Below are 16,171 nucleotides of genomic sequence, written 5' to 3'. Positions count from 1 at the left end.
TCCTTTACTCTAGTTAGTATTTAGAGGGAGATGACTCTTTAATTCAATAAAAATAAAGTATTACATTTCTTCTTTTTGCTTAGCATATCCCAAAATGATAGAAAATCCTTCCTATAATCTACTCTGATGCTCCTACTTAACTTCAGAGATTATTGTGACAGCACGTTAGTTTTGTTTGACACTATGTGAAACACTGGTCCTTCCAGACCAAGACAGCAATTCCTTAGATAAAATAAATCAAACTCTACATGATACATACATTTTGGGAAATTAAAAAGATCCCTATATGAAATACCATCTCCTTCCTTAGCTTGCCAGAAGTTTCTTCTCACCATAAGTGATCTACTGTTGGTAACGGCACTGATGTTTCCATTAAAACTCCCACACATGTTAAATTTTTATGACTAAGATTATAAAGAAACTAGAGGCCTGGTGCATTAAATCCATGCATGGGAGGGGGGGACGTTGGGGGGTTCCTCAGCCTGGACTGTGCCCTCTCGCAGTCCAGGACCCCCCAGGGATTGGATCTAAGCTGGCACTCAGACATCCATCTCGCAGTCCAGGCCTCTCACAGTCCAGGACCCCCTGGGGATCGGGCCTAAGCTGGCACTCAGACGTCCATCTCGCAGTCCAGGGCTCTCACAGTCCAGGACCCCTCGCTCCTTACCGCCTGCCTGCTGTGGAGGTGTGCTTGCCAGTCCTAAGCTGAGCTGGGGAAGGGGGAGTGCTAGTGGGTGGAGTACCGCTCAACTAGAAGCTGGGCTCGCTGCTCCTTAGCACTGGCCCCGCCCACTGGGGCCAGGCTGGCCAGGGGAGGGGCCATGGGAGGTTGAGGTGCCACTGTCATGCCCTATCCCGCCTCTGCGGAGGCTCTGAGACCATGCCGCTCCGCCCTCCCCGCCTCTATGGAAGGGGTGGCACTGGGACCAGTGGCTGCACGGGCCAAGTCCCAGCATCACCTCTCCTGTGGCCTCTGCAGAAGGGGCGGCGCTGGGTCCGGGACTGGGCCCGTGCCGCGGCCTCTCCCACTGCCTCTGCGGAAGAGGGGTCGCCAGGACCACCATGGCTGGCCTGGCGGTGCAGGCTCGCTGGCCCGCCCCCCACCCACTGGTCATTCCAGAAGGTCATCCGGATGAACATCTGGAAGGTCATTTGGCTGTCCAGTCTAATTAGCATATTATGCTTTTATTATTATAGATGAGCAAAAATCAAGCCATTTTTTGATTGGGGATGATGCAGAAGCTGCTGCCTAACTTCCCAACATTTCAAGCTAGCATACTATTGTGGTGGACCATCAAGGTTAGGGCAGCAACTTTTTCTGTAAAAGGTCTTCAGCTTTGCAAATGGTCTGTGTTGCAACTACTCCAGTCTGCTTTTGGAGCATGGGAGCAGCCATGAACAAAATAGACAATGAGTGTGGCTATGTTACAATAAAACTATTAATGGATACTAAAACTTCAATTTCATATAAATTTGACTTATCATAAAATAGTATTTAGTTATTTCTCAACCTTTAAAGATGTGGACACCATCCTTAGTTTGTGGGCCCTACAAAGAAATCAGGAAGGCAGATTTGGCTCATGGACAGTAGTTTGCATACCTCTGATCTAGGTGATGAGAACTTCAAATTTAATACACCTAAAATAGATTTCTGAGTTTCCCATACAAACAAAAAAGCTCACCCAACTCCATACTTCACAAATACACATCTCAAGAAATGCTATTTATTTGGTTACACATGCCAAAAATTTTTACAATTTTTGTCTCTTTTCTTTTACATCTTACATCCAGTCCTATCAGCTGAACCTTTAAAATATATTCAGAATCATTCCACTTTTAACCATTTGAACTTCTGTCACACTAGGCAAACCACCATCAGGTCTCACTTGGTCTATTACATTAGTAGGAAGTACCTACTTCCAGTCACACTAAACTCAATCTATTCTCCACACAACTCAGAAAGATTTTTCCAAAGAATAAGACTGTATTCCACTTTTCTGCTTAAAAGACTCTTACAGCTTCCCATCTCACAAAGAAGAAAAACCTTAGTCCATGCTTTGGCCAGAAAGAACTGAAAGTCCTGATCCCTCTACTGTTTCATTGGCCTCTACTTCTGACACTCTCCCCTCTACTCCAGCTGAGCTAGCCTCCCTGTGGTTTCTGAAACACGAGCACACTCTGTCCTCCGAGTGTTTGCATTAACTGTTCCCTCTGCCTAGAGTTCTTTTCCCTCATAGGTCTCATTACTAAAAAGACTTCCCTAACCAATCGATATAAAAATAACACCTCCTACTATCACTTTTTATTTCATTACACTCTTTATTTTTCTTTGTAACATGTACCACCTCTTGACTTAGGACATATTTACTTCTTCCTTATTTTTTCTCTCTTTTCCTCTAGAATGTGTATTCCACAGAGACAGATTTTTTCCCTTGCTGTTGCATCCACTGCTCACAGGACATTATTTGTATGAATAGGCACATGGATGAGTAAGGAATGAATGAAATGATATCAGAATTGTCGAAGGGGGCATGAGGAAATGTAGGTGATACCTAACCACTTAGTCATCTTATTTTAAGCCTGTTTCATCATGAAAACCAATAGAAGCAGGGTTGCATGATTGCTAAGAGTGCAGCCTTTTTGTTCAGCCAAACTTATTTTCAAACCACTACTTTCTCCAGCTGCCTAAGAATTTTTGGAAGGTCCTTAGGGAATTTGCATTTCAATGGCCACACTGGTAAAATCAGGATATCTATTATTCTGATAATTGAGCATCCTATATAATAAAAGGGTAATATCCAAATCGACCGAATGGCAGAATGACCAGTTGCTATGACGCTCACTGACCACCAGGGGGCTGATGCTTAATGCAGGAGCTGCCCCCTGGTGGTAGTGTGCTCCCACCAGGGGAGCACTGCTCAGCCAGAGGCCACAGCAGTACTAAAGATGTCCGAATGCCGCCTAAGCCATCAGTTGGAAATCCCCTGAGGTCTCCGGACTGTGAAAGGGCACAGGCCGGGCTGAGGGACCCCCGCCCCGAGTGCATGAATGCTGGGCATTGGGCCTCTGCTTTTATATAAACTTATAAGTACAATGCCTAGCAATTTTATCAAAACAAGTGACAACTGTTAATATTATAGGAAAGTTACCTATATGCATCTATATTGCCTTTACTCAAATGCAGGAAAACACATGTAATGAAAAATAGATAACTCCAAAAGATAAAAATAAGGAAGTTCTATTAGATTCAAATAATAATTGGGGAGAGACAAGTATAATTATAGAATTTCATGACTCAATACAATGGCATTAATACCAATCACCATATTAAATGGAGATATTCTATAAACATCTATTGGACATCAATATACAAGGCTGGGCAAAAGTAGGTTTACAGTTGTGAGTATGTGAAAGAATTTATTCAGGTATCATTTATTAATTATTGTATTATTTGTATACAAATGTAAACCTACTTTTCCTCACCTCATATAGATACACTTTAAGCACTGTGTCTTCCCATCTTTTCAATGGGAATACAAAAACAACCAAGGCTATTTTTATTGGAATGATCAGCAAGATTCCTACAAAGTAGAAAGATCCCTTCTTTATATTCTTCACATTTATATCATAGATTTTTCTAAAAGCTTAGCTAAAATAAAAATTGAAATCATTTTACTCCCATTAACAAAGCTTATCCTATTTATTAAAAGGAAAATAAATTGATCGGGCATGGTTTTTACTAAAAGTCATTAAAATTTGACTTCTAAGTTGTGTGTAAATCAATAGTTTGCAAACTTTAGTGTATGTTAGTGTCACAGTGAGGGATGGGAGCACAGATCTTATAAAAATGGAGATTCCTGCGCTTCCCTGGTCCTCCCAGTTTTGATTCAGAAGTTTGAACCCAGGGCTGTGCATTTTTAACATCAGTTCAAGTAAATCTAATATCTAACTACCCTCTGGGAAATGCTGGCCTAATAATGTAAAGTATATGTTTAAAGAAAACAAAAATTTGTAATATTATTTATAAAATAAAACTTTTAAAGTCAAGAAATATTTAGCATTTTAATTGCATAATTAACATCCTCTGACTAATGTAACTAGGACACCTGCCATGATTAACCAATGATATAATTGAGGTTAGGGCCACAGTAGAGCAGTAATATAATGCTCTCTACAATTTGTAGAATTTCTTTCCAATAATTATTCTGTGAACCAAACTAAAGGGCTGTTTTCTGGATGTTTTTTTGTTTGTTTGTTTGTTTTGTTTTTTACTGGTGTTTTTGTTTGTTTGTTTGTTTTACACAAGATTAGCAGTCTCATAAGAAACAATGACATATCACAATGAAGTTTGAAGAGGCTAGGAAGCTATAAATTGTGTTTTAGCTTTTGCCTGTTATCAATTCTAATTTTAAAAGCATAGTTTGATGGAAAAGGTAGCCCATCAGAAAAACCTCAGCTCTGTCAGCCCTGGCTTCCTTCTCTCTTGAGATGGTCCATAGAAGCAGAGAAAGAAAAAGGAACCTAGAGCTTGGGAAAGGCTAGGAACTGATAGGAAATGACTGTCACACTTCACCTTCACTACTTGAGAAATAATTATATCCACTTACTGGCTGACAGACCAGAATCAAATTTTACAGTCTAGGTGTTCGGGAGCCAGAGGCGGGAATGACAACTAAGAATGCGTGTCAGCAAAAGCGAATGGACATCGTGAAAAAGTGGAAGGTGGGGATGTGCCGATCTGACGTCATGAAAACACAGAAGACTTGATGAAGGGCTTGACTTGAAAACAGTTTCTAGCTCTGAAAAGGTGCGGAGGGCTTGTATTTACTTTTTAATTAGTGTGTGGTTTTAGAATGTAATTTCTTAAATATCTTCTGATAAGAAAAATCAAGGTAAAGGGGGCTACCTATCATTGAGTTTTCTCTGTTAGGGACTTACCCCAATCTTTCCATGTCCTCTGTATAACTGGGCAACATCTCACATGAAGATAGGAAAGGAAACTTAGGTTCCACTTTTTACTGAATAGATGATCTTGAACTATTTTTCAAGACGGTGGTTAAAGGTTTAGTTACCATTATAAGAAATTTTTTAATAAAGGTATTTTAATATTTTGATTAAGGTAGAACAGTTTTCTTTGTGGACTGTGTTCTCTTTTTATGATATTTTCTACAAGAACATTGTTGTAGTTGACAGACAATTAAAGCTGATGTGCCTTTATATTACTGAATATTGGTCTGTATCCACCTAAAATGTGTATATATATTTAAAATGTTGCCAATGTATTTTCTAGCATTTTTTTAAATAAAAGAAACCTAGATTAGAAATTTGTTTCCTTACCAGTGCAGCATATGTAAAGCATGCAGTCACCATGTTTCCCAGGTGAGGTGTATGGAGCCATTGCATTGATCTCTTCACCACACAGCTACTAATCATTTAATGTTGCATAGAATCTAATGTAGAAACTTATTATGCATTTTATTAAGAACACTACAAAGTGAGAGAATGTTTTGATACTAATAAAAGATCATTGTGATTCATAAAAATTTGTAATAAATTCAATGGAATTTAATGGTCTGTATAGAATGAGAATGTGTTTTAACTTGGGTTTATGTGTATTTACTGAATCACAGTAAGAAGTCTGCTTTCATTCAGAATAAAAATGATTGTATGCAAGATCATGTTGATAAGATTATATTGAATGATTGTAGAGATGATCATTCTAAACTTGATGGAGGATAAGGTAGACAACAAGAATTTATATCTTTTGAATCATTCACTTAGCAAAGAATGCAGGGGATTCAGAAAATAAGTTATATCTTTGTTGTCTGAAACAGTGCTTACCATCAATTATGATGTTATTATGTTTTCTTGTTTCCTTATCATATTATATAAAATTTGCAGAATTAGAAAGTATATTACAATATTCTTATTACCCTACTCTTTTGTTAGTATCAGAAATGCTATTACTACTACATATTTAACATAATAATACAGAATATAATACTAGTAGTGTATGAAACCTGAGATTAAATATCATTAGTGCATTATAAGTCCATAATCTAAAGTATGTATCTCTACATAGCTTATACTGATTTTCAATTTACAGGACATAAAAAATATTTATTGATTTTCATTATATCTGCCTAATATTTGCATAAAATATTATACCTGTAGACATCAGTTATTAAGGAGCTGAGGCATAATTATTATAAATTAAGTATAGTGAGTTAATAGAACATACTGTTATCATGAGTATTCTATTCTTTTAAACTATTGTTGACAAAAAACACACAGAGTTTTTTAAAAGTTTGTGATAATGCTATGTACTTCCATCATGACAAACAAGGTCAAACTCTGAAAAGCAATATGATGGAATTATTGCTCTAGAATACTTTAAGATGAAAGCGATAATAATCTTCAAAATGAAATAAAGCAAAACTCTAGAAAAGTGTTGCTTTATTCTTCCTTCTAAAATTCCTCAGGTTGTCTTATGTTTAATATTAAGCATAAATCAACACATACTATATTAAAATAAAATTACTAAATATTAAAGGAATAATTCATTTTCATCTTATTTTTGAAGAGTAAGGTCTAAATCCCTGAGATAAAAACCAATGTTTATGATATTTAAAGACAAGAAGAGCTAAAACTAAAGAATGTTTATTTTGTCCACAGAAAAGGAAACCATGATCAATAAGACCCACTATGGCTTCACAAAGAGCTAATAATATTAGATTATTCTTGACCTCTAACAAATTAGCTTGAAAATTTTAAGGGCAAATACAAATAGTTTACCACAAGCCTCCCTTTTCCACGTGTTGATTACTCAAATTGAAAGTCATGCCAAATATTGGAAAGAACAGAGACCACTAGTTGTATACAGCATTGAAAATGGAAGTATTACTCCCATCTCAAGGCTTTCTGCAGGAGTAGAAATGGCTGGTGACTGGAATAGGTATGGACTCTTCTCACATCACAGCTTGACTATGATGGGGCCCATTCATCAGTTACTTGATCATGGGTAAGGCATGTGATGGATCTTGTCTCATACTTTATACAACCCACAGTTCTATCATATGACAGCGCTTCCTTTTCACATATCCTGATACCAAAGTAAGACCTCTTTCTCATCAGCACACCTATCTTACTTTTGACTTTAGAGCTACGGTTTACTTCTCACTGATACCTTTACACCAATTCATTAGAAATTAAGCCTAATTCTTATTGGTTCAACTACTTGATTTTTTTCACTAAGACAAACCATAGCAACACTTATATGGCTGTTATGTTCTTTATTTTACCCAAAGAAAATATCAATCACTTTAAGAAAGTGATAAATCTTGTAGAAGGAAAATGTGTTAGGTCTTAAGATGGAGAGTTCCTGGGCTTTTGGAGATTCACATGGTGAAGAGCTGGCCTTAGCAAAAGCCATTCTCACCAAAAATTCTTTGTGATCAGTTTTATTGGTATTGATTATGTGAATGGACAAATGGCTAGATGTGTATGAATGCAAAGAACTGACCACTTGACTTACAACATGCTAAAGTGAGAAACAAAGAAAAAAAAATACCCCTCCCATTGCACATTCCAGCCTAGATCTGAATGACTAGACTGTTCTGATACTTATAATATGCTTTGCCTTATCCACCATAACAATGGCTATAGGGAGAAAATGTTATTTAACCACCCAGAGCAGTTTTTATGTGCAAGGCAGTGGTATAATGAGGCATCCATAGCAATGGACAATTTGGGGTGGAAATATCAAGAGCAGCAGGAAAGCTCACAGAAGTCTGCCATTTGGGGAACTTGCACGGGTATGTTGGGTTTACTATGCCCCCTAATTGTTGATGGTAGAAACTAGCATTAAGTAGGAAGTGATTCATAAAGCTGATGTGTATTCTTAGTGTTTTCACATATTACGAGGGCAAGAAAATCTGGTGACAGAACAGAATTCCCAACCTACAAAGGATGTATTGTCTCAGAGTCACTAATTTTAAAATATATTGTCGTTTTTAGTATCCAAAAAGTGATGCGAGATATATTGGTTATATTATCAAGTGATTGAAGTTTGAAAGTATATTTGGCATATGTCTTGTCATTCTCTCTAGGCAAGACAATCATAAATAGAACTTTAAGAACTCAATAACAGCAACATATTTATGTTGTAGCAGAATTGGTAGACTGCATCTGAATTTTTCAAAATTATATATAATTATTTGGTTGAATGGTTGCTGAAATGATTATTTCAGCTATTGTTGAGGATAAAAGAAATTAGAACTCTGTATCTTTCTTTATATATTCATTATATTGCTGCAGCAGAATAACATTTTGATAGATAAGTCATTGTGGAGTTGGTTTTTTTTTTTTTTTTTCTATTTGGGCAGGCTCTGGGGCATTCCTTTTGTTGTTCACTCATGAAAGTATGGAAACATCAGAAAGAAGATAAAACAAAAATATCACATTTTGACTTTTGAAATTCAAAAGCCTACGTCTCTAGAGGATAAAGACAGCTAGGAGTATGAATGACAGGTTTACAGTATGACAAGGAGTATAACTTTCTTTTCAAAACCCTAACATCCAGATACAAGAAAGAGTTGCCTTGGCCTAGAAGGACAGTGAACAGAAAAGAGCAGGGAAAGAAGAAAAGCATGACAGCACAGTGTGGGCCCAGAGTAGGCCCTGCCTCTGCCTCAGAGTCAAGGACATGAAGATGACAGAAACACTGAATGTGCTCCATAGGGCAAGGGAAGGGATGGGGCAAATCCTAATACAGAGGAAAATTGTGTCTACTTTCCAAGGAAAGCCTGGGAAGCAGCAAGATACTGAGCAGTTTCTTCTGCTCTTAACAGCTGTTCAAAAGTAGCAATTGGTCAGAAATAGCCTCCTGGAGTTCCTCAAAGCCATACCCTGTCACATACAAGGAGGCAGCTGCCGTAGATTCACAAGGAGCAATAGAATGAGATGGACAATACAGTCAGCTAAACGAGGTCCTTGGATCTGAAGCATGTGAGGATCAAATGCTGCCAAGAGCCACATGCAGATCCTTAGAAGCAGATCCTTCCTTCGTAGAGCCCCAAATGAGACGAATATCCTGTGGAAGGGTGGGCCACTTGCTCATCCCTCATTCTGTCCACAAGTGGAGACGTGCAAAGAAAATGTAAGAAAAGGAGCCCACTGGACTCTGATTCAAAGTCATTGAGGTCATGTCCCAGATCTTCTCTGACAGTCACCATGAGAATTACAGGTATACAATGTTTTATGTGATTTTATAATGCATTTATATAAATGCAATGCCCAACACCACCAACAAAAAGGGATGCCTGTCCTTCATCTCCTTAGTACAATATTATGTTTTGGACTTTAAGCCAAATCTTAAGAAAGATCCTTGCCAAAATTAAAATGCCTATATGAGAGAGTAGAACCAAGCTAAAGAAACTTATACAACATATTGAATAACTGTTGAATTACAATCTTCAAATAAAAATTATAGCGCCAGAACTGGCTGGTGTTGCTCAGTTGGTTGGGCATTGTTCCATGTACCAAAAGGTTGCTGGTTCAATGCAGTCAGGGCGCATGCCAGGGTTGTGAGTTCCATCTCCACTTGGGAGTGATTGATGTTTCGCTCTCACATCAATGTTTTTCTCTCTCTCCCCCCTTCTCTCTAAAAATCAATAAAAATTTTTAAAAAATTTTATGTCAGAGTTGAGTGCAAAAAGACACAATATTTATTGGTTTGTGAATGTTTGTCCTAGAAAGATACAAAGTATCTTACTATGTTTTTGTGAAAACCTAAGCAAAACATGACACACTCACAAAACAAATGTGTAGTGTAGGATGCATCCCTGTGTGTACCCATAGAAATCAATGTCAACCAGAATATGAATGATTAGGTAATATAATCAAACTTAGAAAAGTCCCTACTCTGATTACATTGAGAAGATTAAGAAGCTACAAGTTGAACATATAAAATATCTTCATTCTGGTAATATATCTACACTAGAGACCCAGTGCATGGATTCGCATACTGGTGGGGTCCCTCAGCATGGCCTGTGGGGATTGGGCTAAAATCAGCTCTCTGACATCCCTCGAGTACTCCCAGGTTGCGAGAAGGTGCAGGCCAGGCCAAGGGACCCTACTGGTACACGAGTCAGTGCACCAGGTCTCTAGTATACATATACGATCTTTGGTTCATCTCTTCCTGCGCTCCCCTTTCCCCACTTCCCTCTGAGATTCATCAGTCTGTTCCATGTTTCCAGGCCTGTGGTTTCTACTTCTGCATTGAGCATCTGCCCTCTGGTGGTCAGTGTGCATCATAGCTACTGGCCGGCCAGTCAGCCAGTTGCTTAGGCTTTTATTTATACTAGAGGCCCAGTGCACAAAAATCTGTGTACTCGGGGGGGGGGGGTCCCTCACCCCAGCCTATGCCCTCTCGCAGTCTGGGACCCCTTGGGAGATGTCCACCTACTGGCTTAGGCCCACTCCCCAGGGGATTGGGCCTAAACTGGCAGTCAGACATCTCTCTGGCAGCTTGGGAGCCCTTGGGGGATGTCTACTTGCCAGCGGGGAGCAGGCCTAAGCTGCAGTCAGACATCCTTAGCACTGCTGAGGAGGTGGGAGAGGCTCCCACTACCACCACTGTGCTGGCAGCAGTCAGCCTGGCTTGTGGCTGAGCAGAGCTCCCCCTGTGGGAGCGCACTGACCACAAGGGGGCAGCTCCTGCTTTGAGCGTCTGCCCCTGGTGGTCAGTGTGTGTCATAGTGACCAGTCATTCCCAGTCGTTCTGTTGTTAGGGTCAATTTGCATATTACCCTTTTTTTTTATATAGGATAGAGGCCTGGTGCACAGATAGGAGCTGGCTGGTTTGCCCTGAAGGGTGTCCCGGATCAGGGTGGGGGTCCTGCTGGGGTGTCTGGCCAGCCTGGGTGAGGGGCTGAGGGCCATTTTCAGGCTGGCCACACCACCTTCAGGGTGAGGGTCCCCACTGGGGTGCCTGGCCAGCCTGGGTGAGGGGCTGATGGCTGTTTTCAGGCTGGCCAAGTCCCCCAGTGGGGACCCTCACCCCATGGGGCTGTGGCCAGCCTGGGTGAGGGGCTGATGACTATTTTCAGGCTGGCCACAGCCCCTTCAGGGTGGGGGTTCCTGCTGGGGTGCCTGGCCAGCCTGATGAGGGGCTGAGGGTCGTCTTTTTTTTCTGTCTTTTTTTTCCTGGGATTTATTTACCTTCTATAATCCCTTATTGAGTGGAGGCCACTGCCAGCTGGAAGCAGGTATCTGGGATTTATTTACCTTCTATAATTATAACTTTGTAGCCATGAGTGGAGCCGAAGGCCGGCCAGGGCAGGCAGGAAGCTTGGCTTCCTTCATCACCAGGGGCAATCCAAGCCTCCTGCTCACTCCAGATCCATGGCCACCACCGTCTTTGTGATTTAGTGATGGTTAATTTGCATATTACTCTTTTATCTATCTATAGGATAGATATTTCATGACCTGGTTCCAGTCTCATAAAATCTCTTCTTTAAATACTGCTGTAAGTTACACCAATGAGAGTCCATTTGTATTTTCTGTTACATGGACAAATTTTAGGATTAGTAATTCAATAGAAAGTTAATAAAATTATATTCATAGTACTAATTGCTATGAAAGTAAAATTTCTATCACAACCAACTGGTATATGCTTACTCCTGCTACTGCAATTATACTTGTGATCATCCAATGTCAACAGCATATTTTCAAGAAGACATTGAAACATACATAAATATTTCTAATTTTCTTTATAATAATGTTTTATATTGAAAGTTACATTTGAAGAATATTATCTTACCACTCATACCTATTGCTTCAAATGGCCTAAAGATAGACCCCATTGAATGATGGGAAGCTAGATGAGCCAAGCATTGAAGCCAGGCATTATAAGGTAGGCTTCTGAATTACATTCAGAAGAGAACTCAGGAGTTGGTTACCAGCACATGGAACCAAATGAGAGCTACTAGAATGAAATGCATGTTTCCTTCTCATGGTAGCTAGCATTCTTTACAGGAAAATAGATATATAAATATTTTTAAGATATCCTGTTAAATGAAATATAAGCATGTGTAAACTAGAAAGATAGCAAAAACAAGGTGAATTATTTTATCTTGGTGGAATAAAATGAGCCTTTTCAGGAAAAAACAGTGTCTTAGGAGGAACAACTCTCTAGCCATTTTATTTTAGTGTATCTGTAGTATTCATGTTGGATTTTAAATAGTGTTTATTAATTCAACAACCAATTATGGAGAAGCAGCATTCTAAGGTAAGTGTAAGTGTGTGTTGTTGCTATAATGAGAGGAAATTAGCATGGTGGAATGTTGCTAGGATGCAAATCATGAACCGGAGTAAAAGGAATGCAACTGGTAGCAAACACAATGGTCATGCCACGAAGGAGCTTGATTTGATCCTGTGGACATGAAGAGTACATTGAGAGGCTAAAAGCCAGGTACTAACAGGTCAAAGTTGCATTTTAGAAAGTGAACTGTCATAAATGTATATTGGATTGAAGTAAGAAGAAATCAGGGCAAAGGAAACACTTGGCAGGCTACTGGAATTACCTGAGTGAAAGATGAGGGCAGGGGGTAGGGAGAGAAAGCAATAATATTAAAGGAAAAGGATGAATTTAAATGCCGTTTGGAAGGTAAAGTCTGTGTCATTTGATGACTTATTAGAAGTAGGTAAGAGGAAAGAAGGACCAATTGATATGATAGATTGTGCTCTGGAAGGACAGTTACTGTGCCACTAATTAAGCTGAGGAAGCAGGTATAATTATAGGTTTTAGGGGCAAGATAATGGAATTGGCTTGGAATATGGTCTCAAATACCCAGGAGACACTAACGTGAAGGTATCTACTAAGAAAATACATATATTCTATTCTCTAAGATTGGTACTGGCAACGTTTCCTTCAGTAATACACGTCCCAATTTATTTTTAGGGCAAGTATGCCTGAACTTGTGGTGACATTTCCATGCTCATTTCAGGTAAATTTAGTTTCATTATTTACTAAGTTAATTTTTCTTTAAACATTTTAAACAATCACATTAATTATCTGGCTACTTTATGAAGAAATCAAAATGGATATATATGATTGAACTATAAAAGTTTAATTGAATGCTGAGTTCCTTTTGTCTCCCAAAAAGCTTTAATGTGAAATATTAAAAATTTATAAGTAGAAAAAGATATTTTAATATATAAATAATTTTTTATCTTTCTCATAAAGCACCTGTTAGCTTATATGCTCATTAAACAGTACTGGATAAAGTTCATTTTAAATGACTGATTGAAAAGCCCTACTTGTAAATACCAAGTTTGGAATTCAAAAGCTGTAACTTCCTCTTTTAATGTGTGTTTTATTATTTTATTTTTGACAACTGGTAAACTGATTGGCTATAGGTAAGGTTAAAGATGCCAAATATAGGTAAGGATAAAGAGTTTTGTTTGTTTTTTTTTATCCAATGTTTTATATAAGGTGGTAGAAGGCCTAGATTAATACAGTTTTGGATCTCCCTGAATAGAGAAGATTCTAGCTGTCCCTCAGTACTATGCTCTGGGCCCAGGTCTTGAAAGATAGTGTCACAGATAATAATCATATAGGGGCTTTGATAATCTTTACTTTTGTTAAACATCCATAGTTAACGTGATTTTCTGCCAAAACTACCTCAAGATGTGTATATGAATGCTGGTAGATAAACTAATTGGATATTTAAAGAAAATGCCTCTTATTTTTCTTCTGAAGACTAAAAATACACTGCAGTTTTATTCATAGAGCTGCTATATATTTTTAGTTTAAAAAATGTAGATGTATAAAATATTCTAATGAAGAAGAGTAGAGACCAATATGGGAAGAAGGTAAGTGGAGAAACTGTTCATGGAAGGCCTTTTTTTCCATGGTAAATTAAACTTTATCCCATAAGGAGTTGGTATGTGTAATGGGAGGAGATGGGTGAGAACAGATAAGGAGATAGGAGCCACCTTGAAAGGATTGGTGAATTATAATAACGTAAGTAAAGTGACAGTTTTTTTGTGCTAGATATGTATTTGAGAAAAACAATACTGAAGACAGGAAAATGAGATAAAAGTGCAAGTAGGAGTCTTAGTGAGAGAAGAAAATTAAGGTAAAATTAAGGCAGTGGTAGTAGCAATAAATAAAAGTGATAACATAGAAAAACAAGAGGTAAAATCAACCAGACTTGACAACTGATTGGCTATAGGTAAGGTGAAAGACACCAAATCATCCATAAATTTAAGATCTGGGGCTTGGTAGCAAAGTAGTTGCTGGTGCTCCCCATCTGGACATGAAACCTGTCTCTTCCACTCCATCAGAACAAGGACAGTGTATGGTTTGCTCATCATTTTGCCCCGGTGACTAGCAAAGTGCTTTGCTCAGAATGAGTTCTCAATAAAAATGTGCTGAATGAATAAAATATAAAAGTAGCATATGAGGAGTAGAAGGTAAAGGATTTAACTTTAAACAACTTGAGCACAATATACCTGTGAAACACTCAAGCATAAACACCTCACTCAAACTAGCAAAATTAATTTCTATCCCAAAGGAATTTGAAATGTGAAAGACTAAGTCAGTTAGTTATTGCTAAATATTTTGTAGATATTCACATTATCATGCCTCCACTATAATTATTAGTGGAATTCAGGGCAAAAATACAAATGAGACTCCATATACCATGAGTCAAATTTTTAAAAGTTATAAAATTAAGCTAACGTATTGTTTATAAGAATAGATGCTAGCCTTTTAGGTTGACATTTTTTTTTAACCCTCCCCCGAGGACATGTTTAGAGAGAGGAAGGGAAAGAGAGAGAGAGAGAGAAACATCTATGTAAGAGAGAAACATTGATTTGTTGCCCTCCGTATGCTCCCCATCTGGGGATCAAAACCACAATGCATGTACATGCTCTGACCAGGGATGGAACTGGCAATCTTTTGGTGCATGAGACAATGTTCAACATACTGAGCCACTCCAGCCAGGCGACAAATATATTATGTTAATGATACATGTGAATATAGAATTCTCAGAAATAGAATTTCCATTCTCCCTTCTGTTCTTTACAGGTATTATAACAGAACCTATACAAATCAAAAGGCCATCTTTCAAGTAATATTTCTCTACTTTTCCAGGAAGACCAGCTGGTTCGTGTACAATTATTGCCTATTTTCTCAGCACCAGCCATTTTAAAGAAGCCCTAGCATATTTCTATGTACTCTTAGAGAATAGATATCTGATTTTGTTAAACAGTGTTCACAGAGGAAACTTGCACATAAGTTCATTCCAACAGGGTCTATGCAAATGAATGCAAAAGGGGAGAATGTCAAGAAACAAAGAAACCAGTCACTACTTCTCAATTTCACCAAGACTTCTCCAGAATCCAGCAGATGATAAAAAATGAGGATCAGAATTATTGTGGCACAGACAAGTTGCCTTGTGTGTGGGGAGGAGAAAAGCAAAAACACAAAGAAAATAATCACATCACTTGGGTAAACAAGTTTCCATATTTCTAAGACACAGACATAAGTAATCCTATAGGAATTAGGAAGTGATTTTAGAAGCCCATCAGGCATAATGAGCCAAGCCTCTATAAAAATCTACCGAAAATGCAAAGAGTCATCATTTCAGCCCTTGTGTTAAAGGAGTAAATAGTACAACTGGAACAGGGGGAAAAAGAAAATTGTAAAAATGGCACATCTGTCCTGAGACCTAAATAAGCCACTGACAGATGAAGAAATTCACTTTAACCTGATCATGAGGGACCTAAGTGCTAAATAGAAAAGAAATAAAGAGGAGGATAGATATTTGAAAAATTAGTGCATCAGAAAAAAAACAAAGCATAGTCACCATAATGTGCATATCACAGAATCTTCAAGCTAATATGTAGGGACAAAGAATCCTACAATAAAAGGCTAATATGCAAATTGACCAAACAGTGGAATGACTGATTGCTATGACACACACTGACCACCAGGGAACAGACCCTCAACGCAGGAGCTGCCCCCTGGTGGTCAATGAGCTCCCACAGCGGGAGTGCTTCTCAGCCAGAAGCTGGGCTCACAGCTGGCAAGTGCAGCTGCAGTGGCAGGAGCCTATCCCACCTCTGTGGCAGCACTAAGGATGTCCGACTGCTGGCTTAGGCC

General features: G+C 38.6%; 1 long non-coding RNA gene across 1 annotated transcript in view; it reads left to right on the top strand.

Moving 5' to 3' along the window:
* Positions 1-15,853, top strand: part of LOC308519024 — a 289,305-nt gene extending 273,452 nt beyond the window's left edge. Inside the window, exons 5-7 of the long non-coding RNA XR_013995975.1 lie at positions 4,638-4,807; positions 12,962-13,007; positions 15,095-15,853. This is a non-coding gene — a long non-coding RNA (uncharacterized lncRNA). The remainder of the gene's footprint in view (positions 1-4,637; positions 4,808-12,961; positions 13,008-15,094) is intronic.
* Positions 15,854-16,171: the final 318 nt, after the last annotated feature.

Source organism: Myotis nattereri (genome assembly GCF_964212035.1).
Source record: "Myotis nattereri genome assembly, chromosome: 5".
NCBI classification, from domain to species: domain Eukaryota; kingdom Metazoa; phylum Chordata; class Mammalia; order Chiroptera; family Vespertilionidae; genus Myotis; species Myotis nattereri.
Note: the sequence above shows the minus strand (reverse complement) of the source record. Positions and strands in the feature narration are given on the sequence as shown.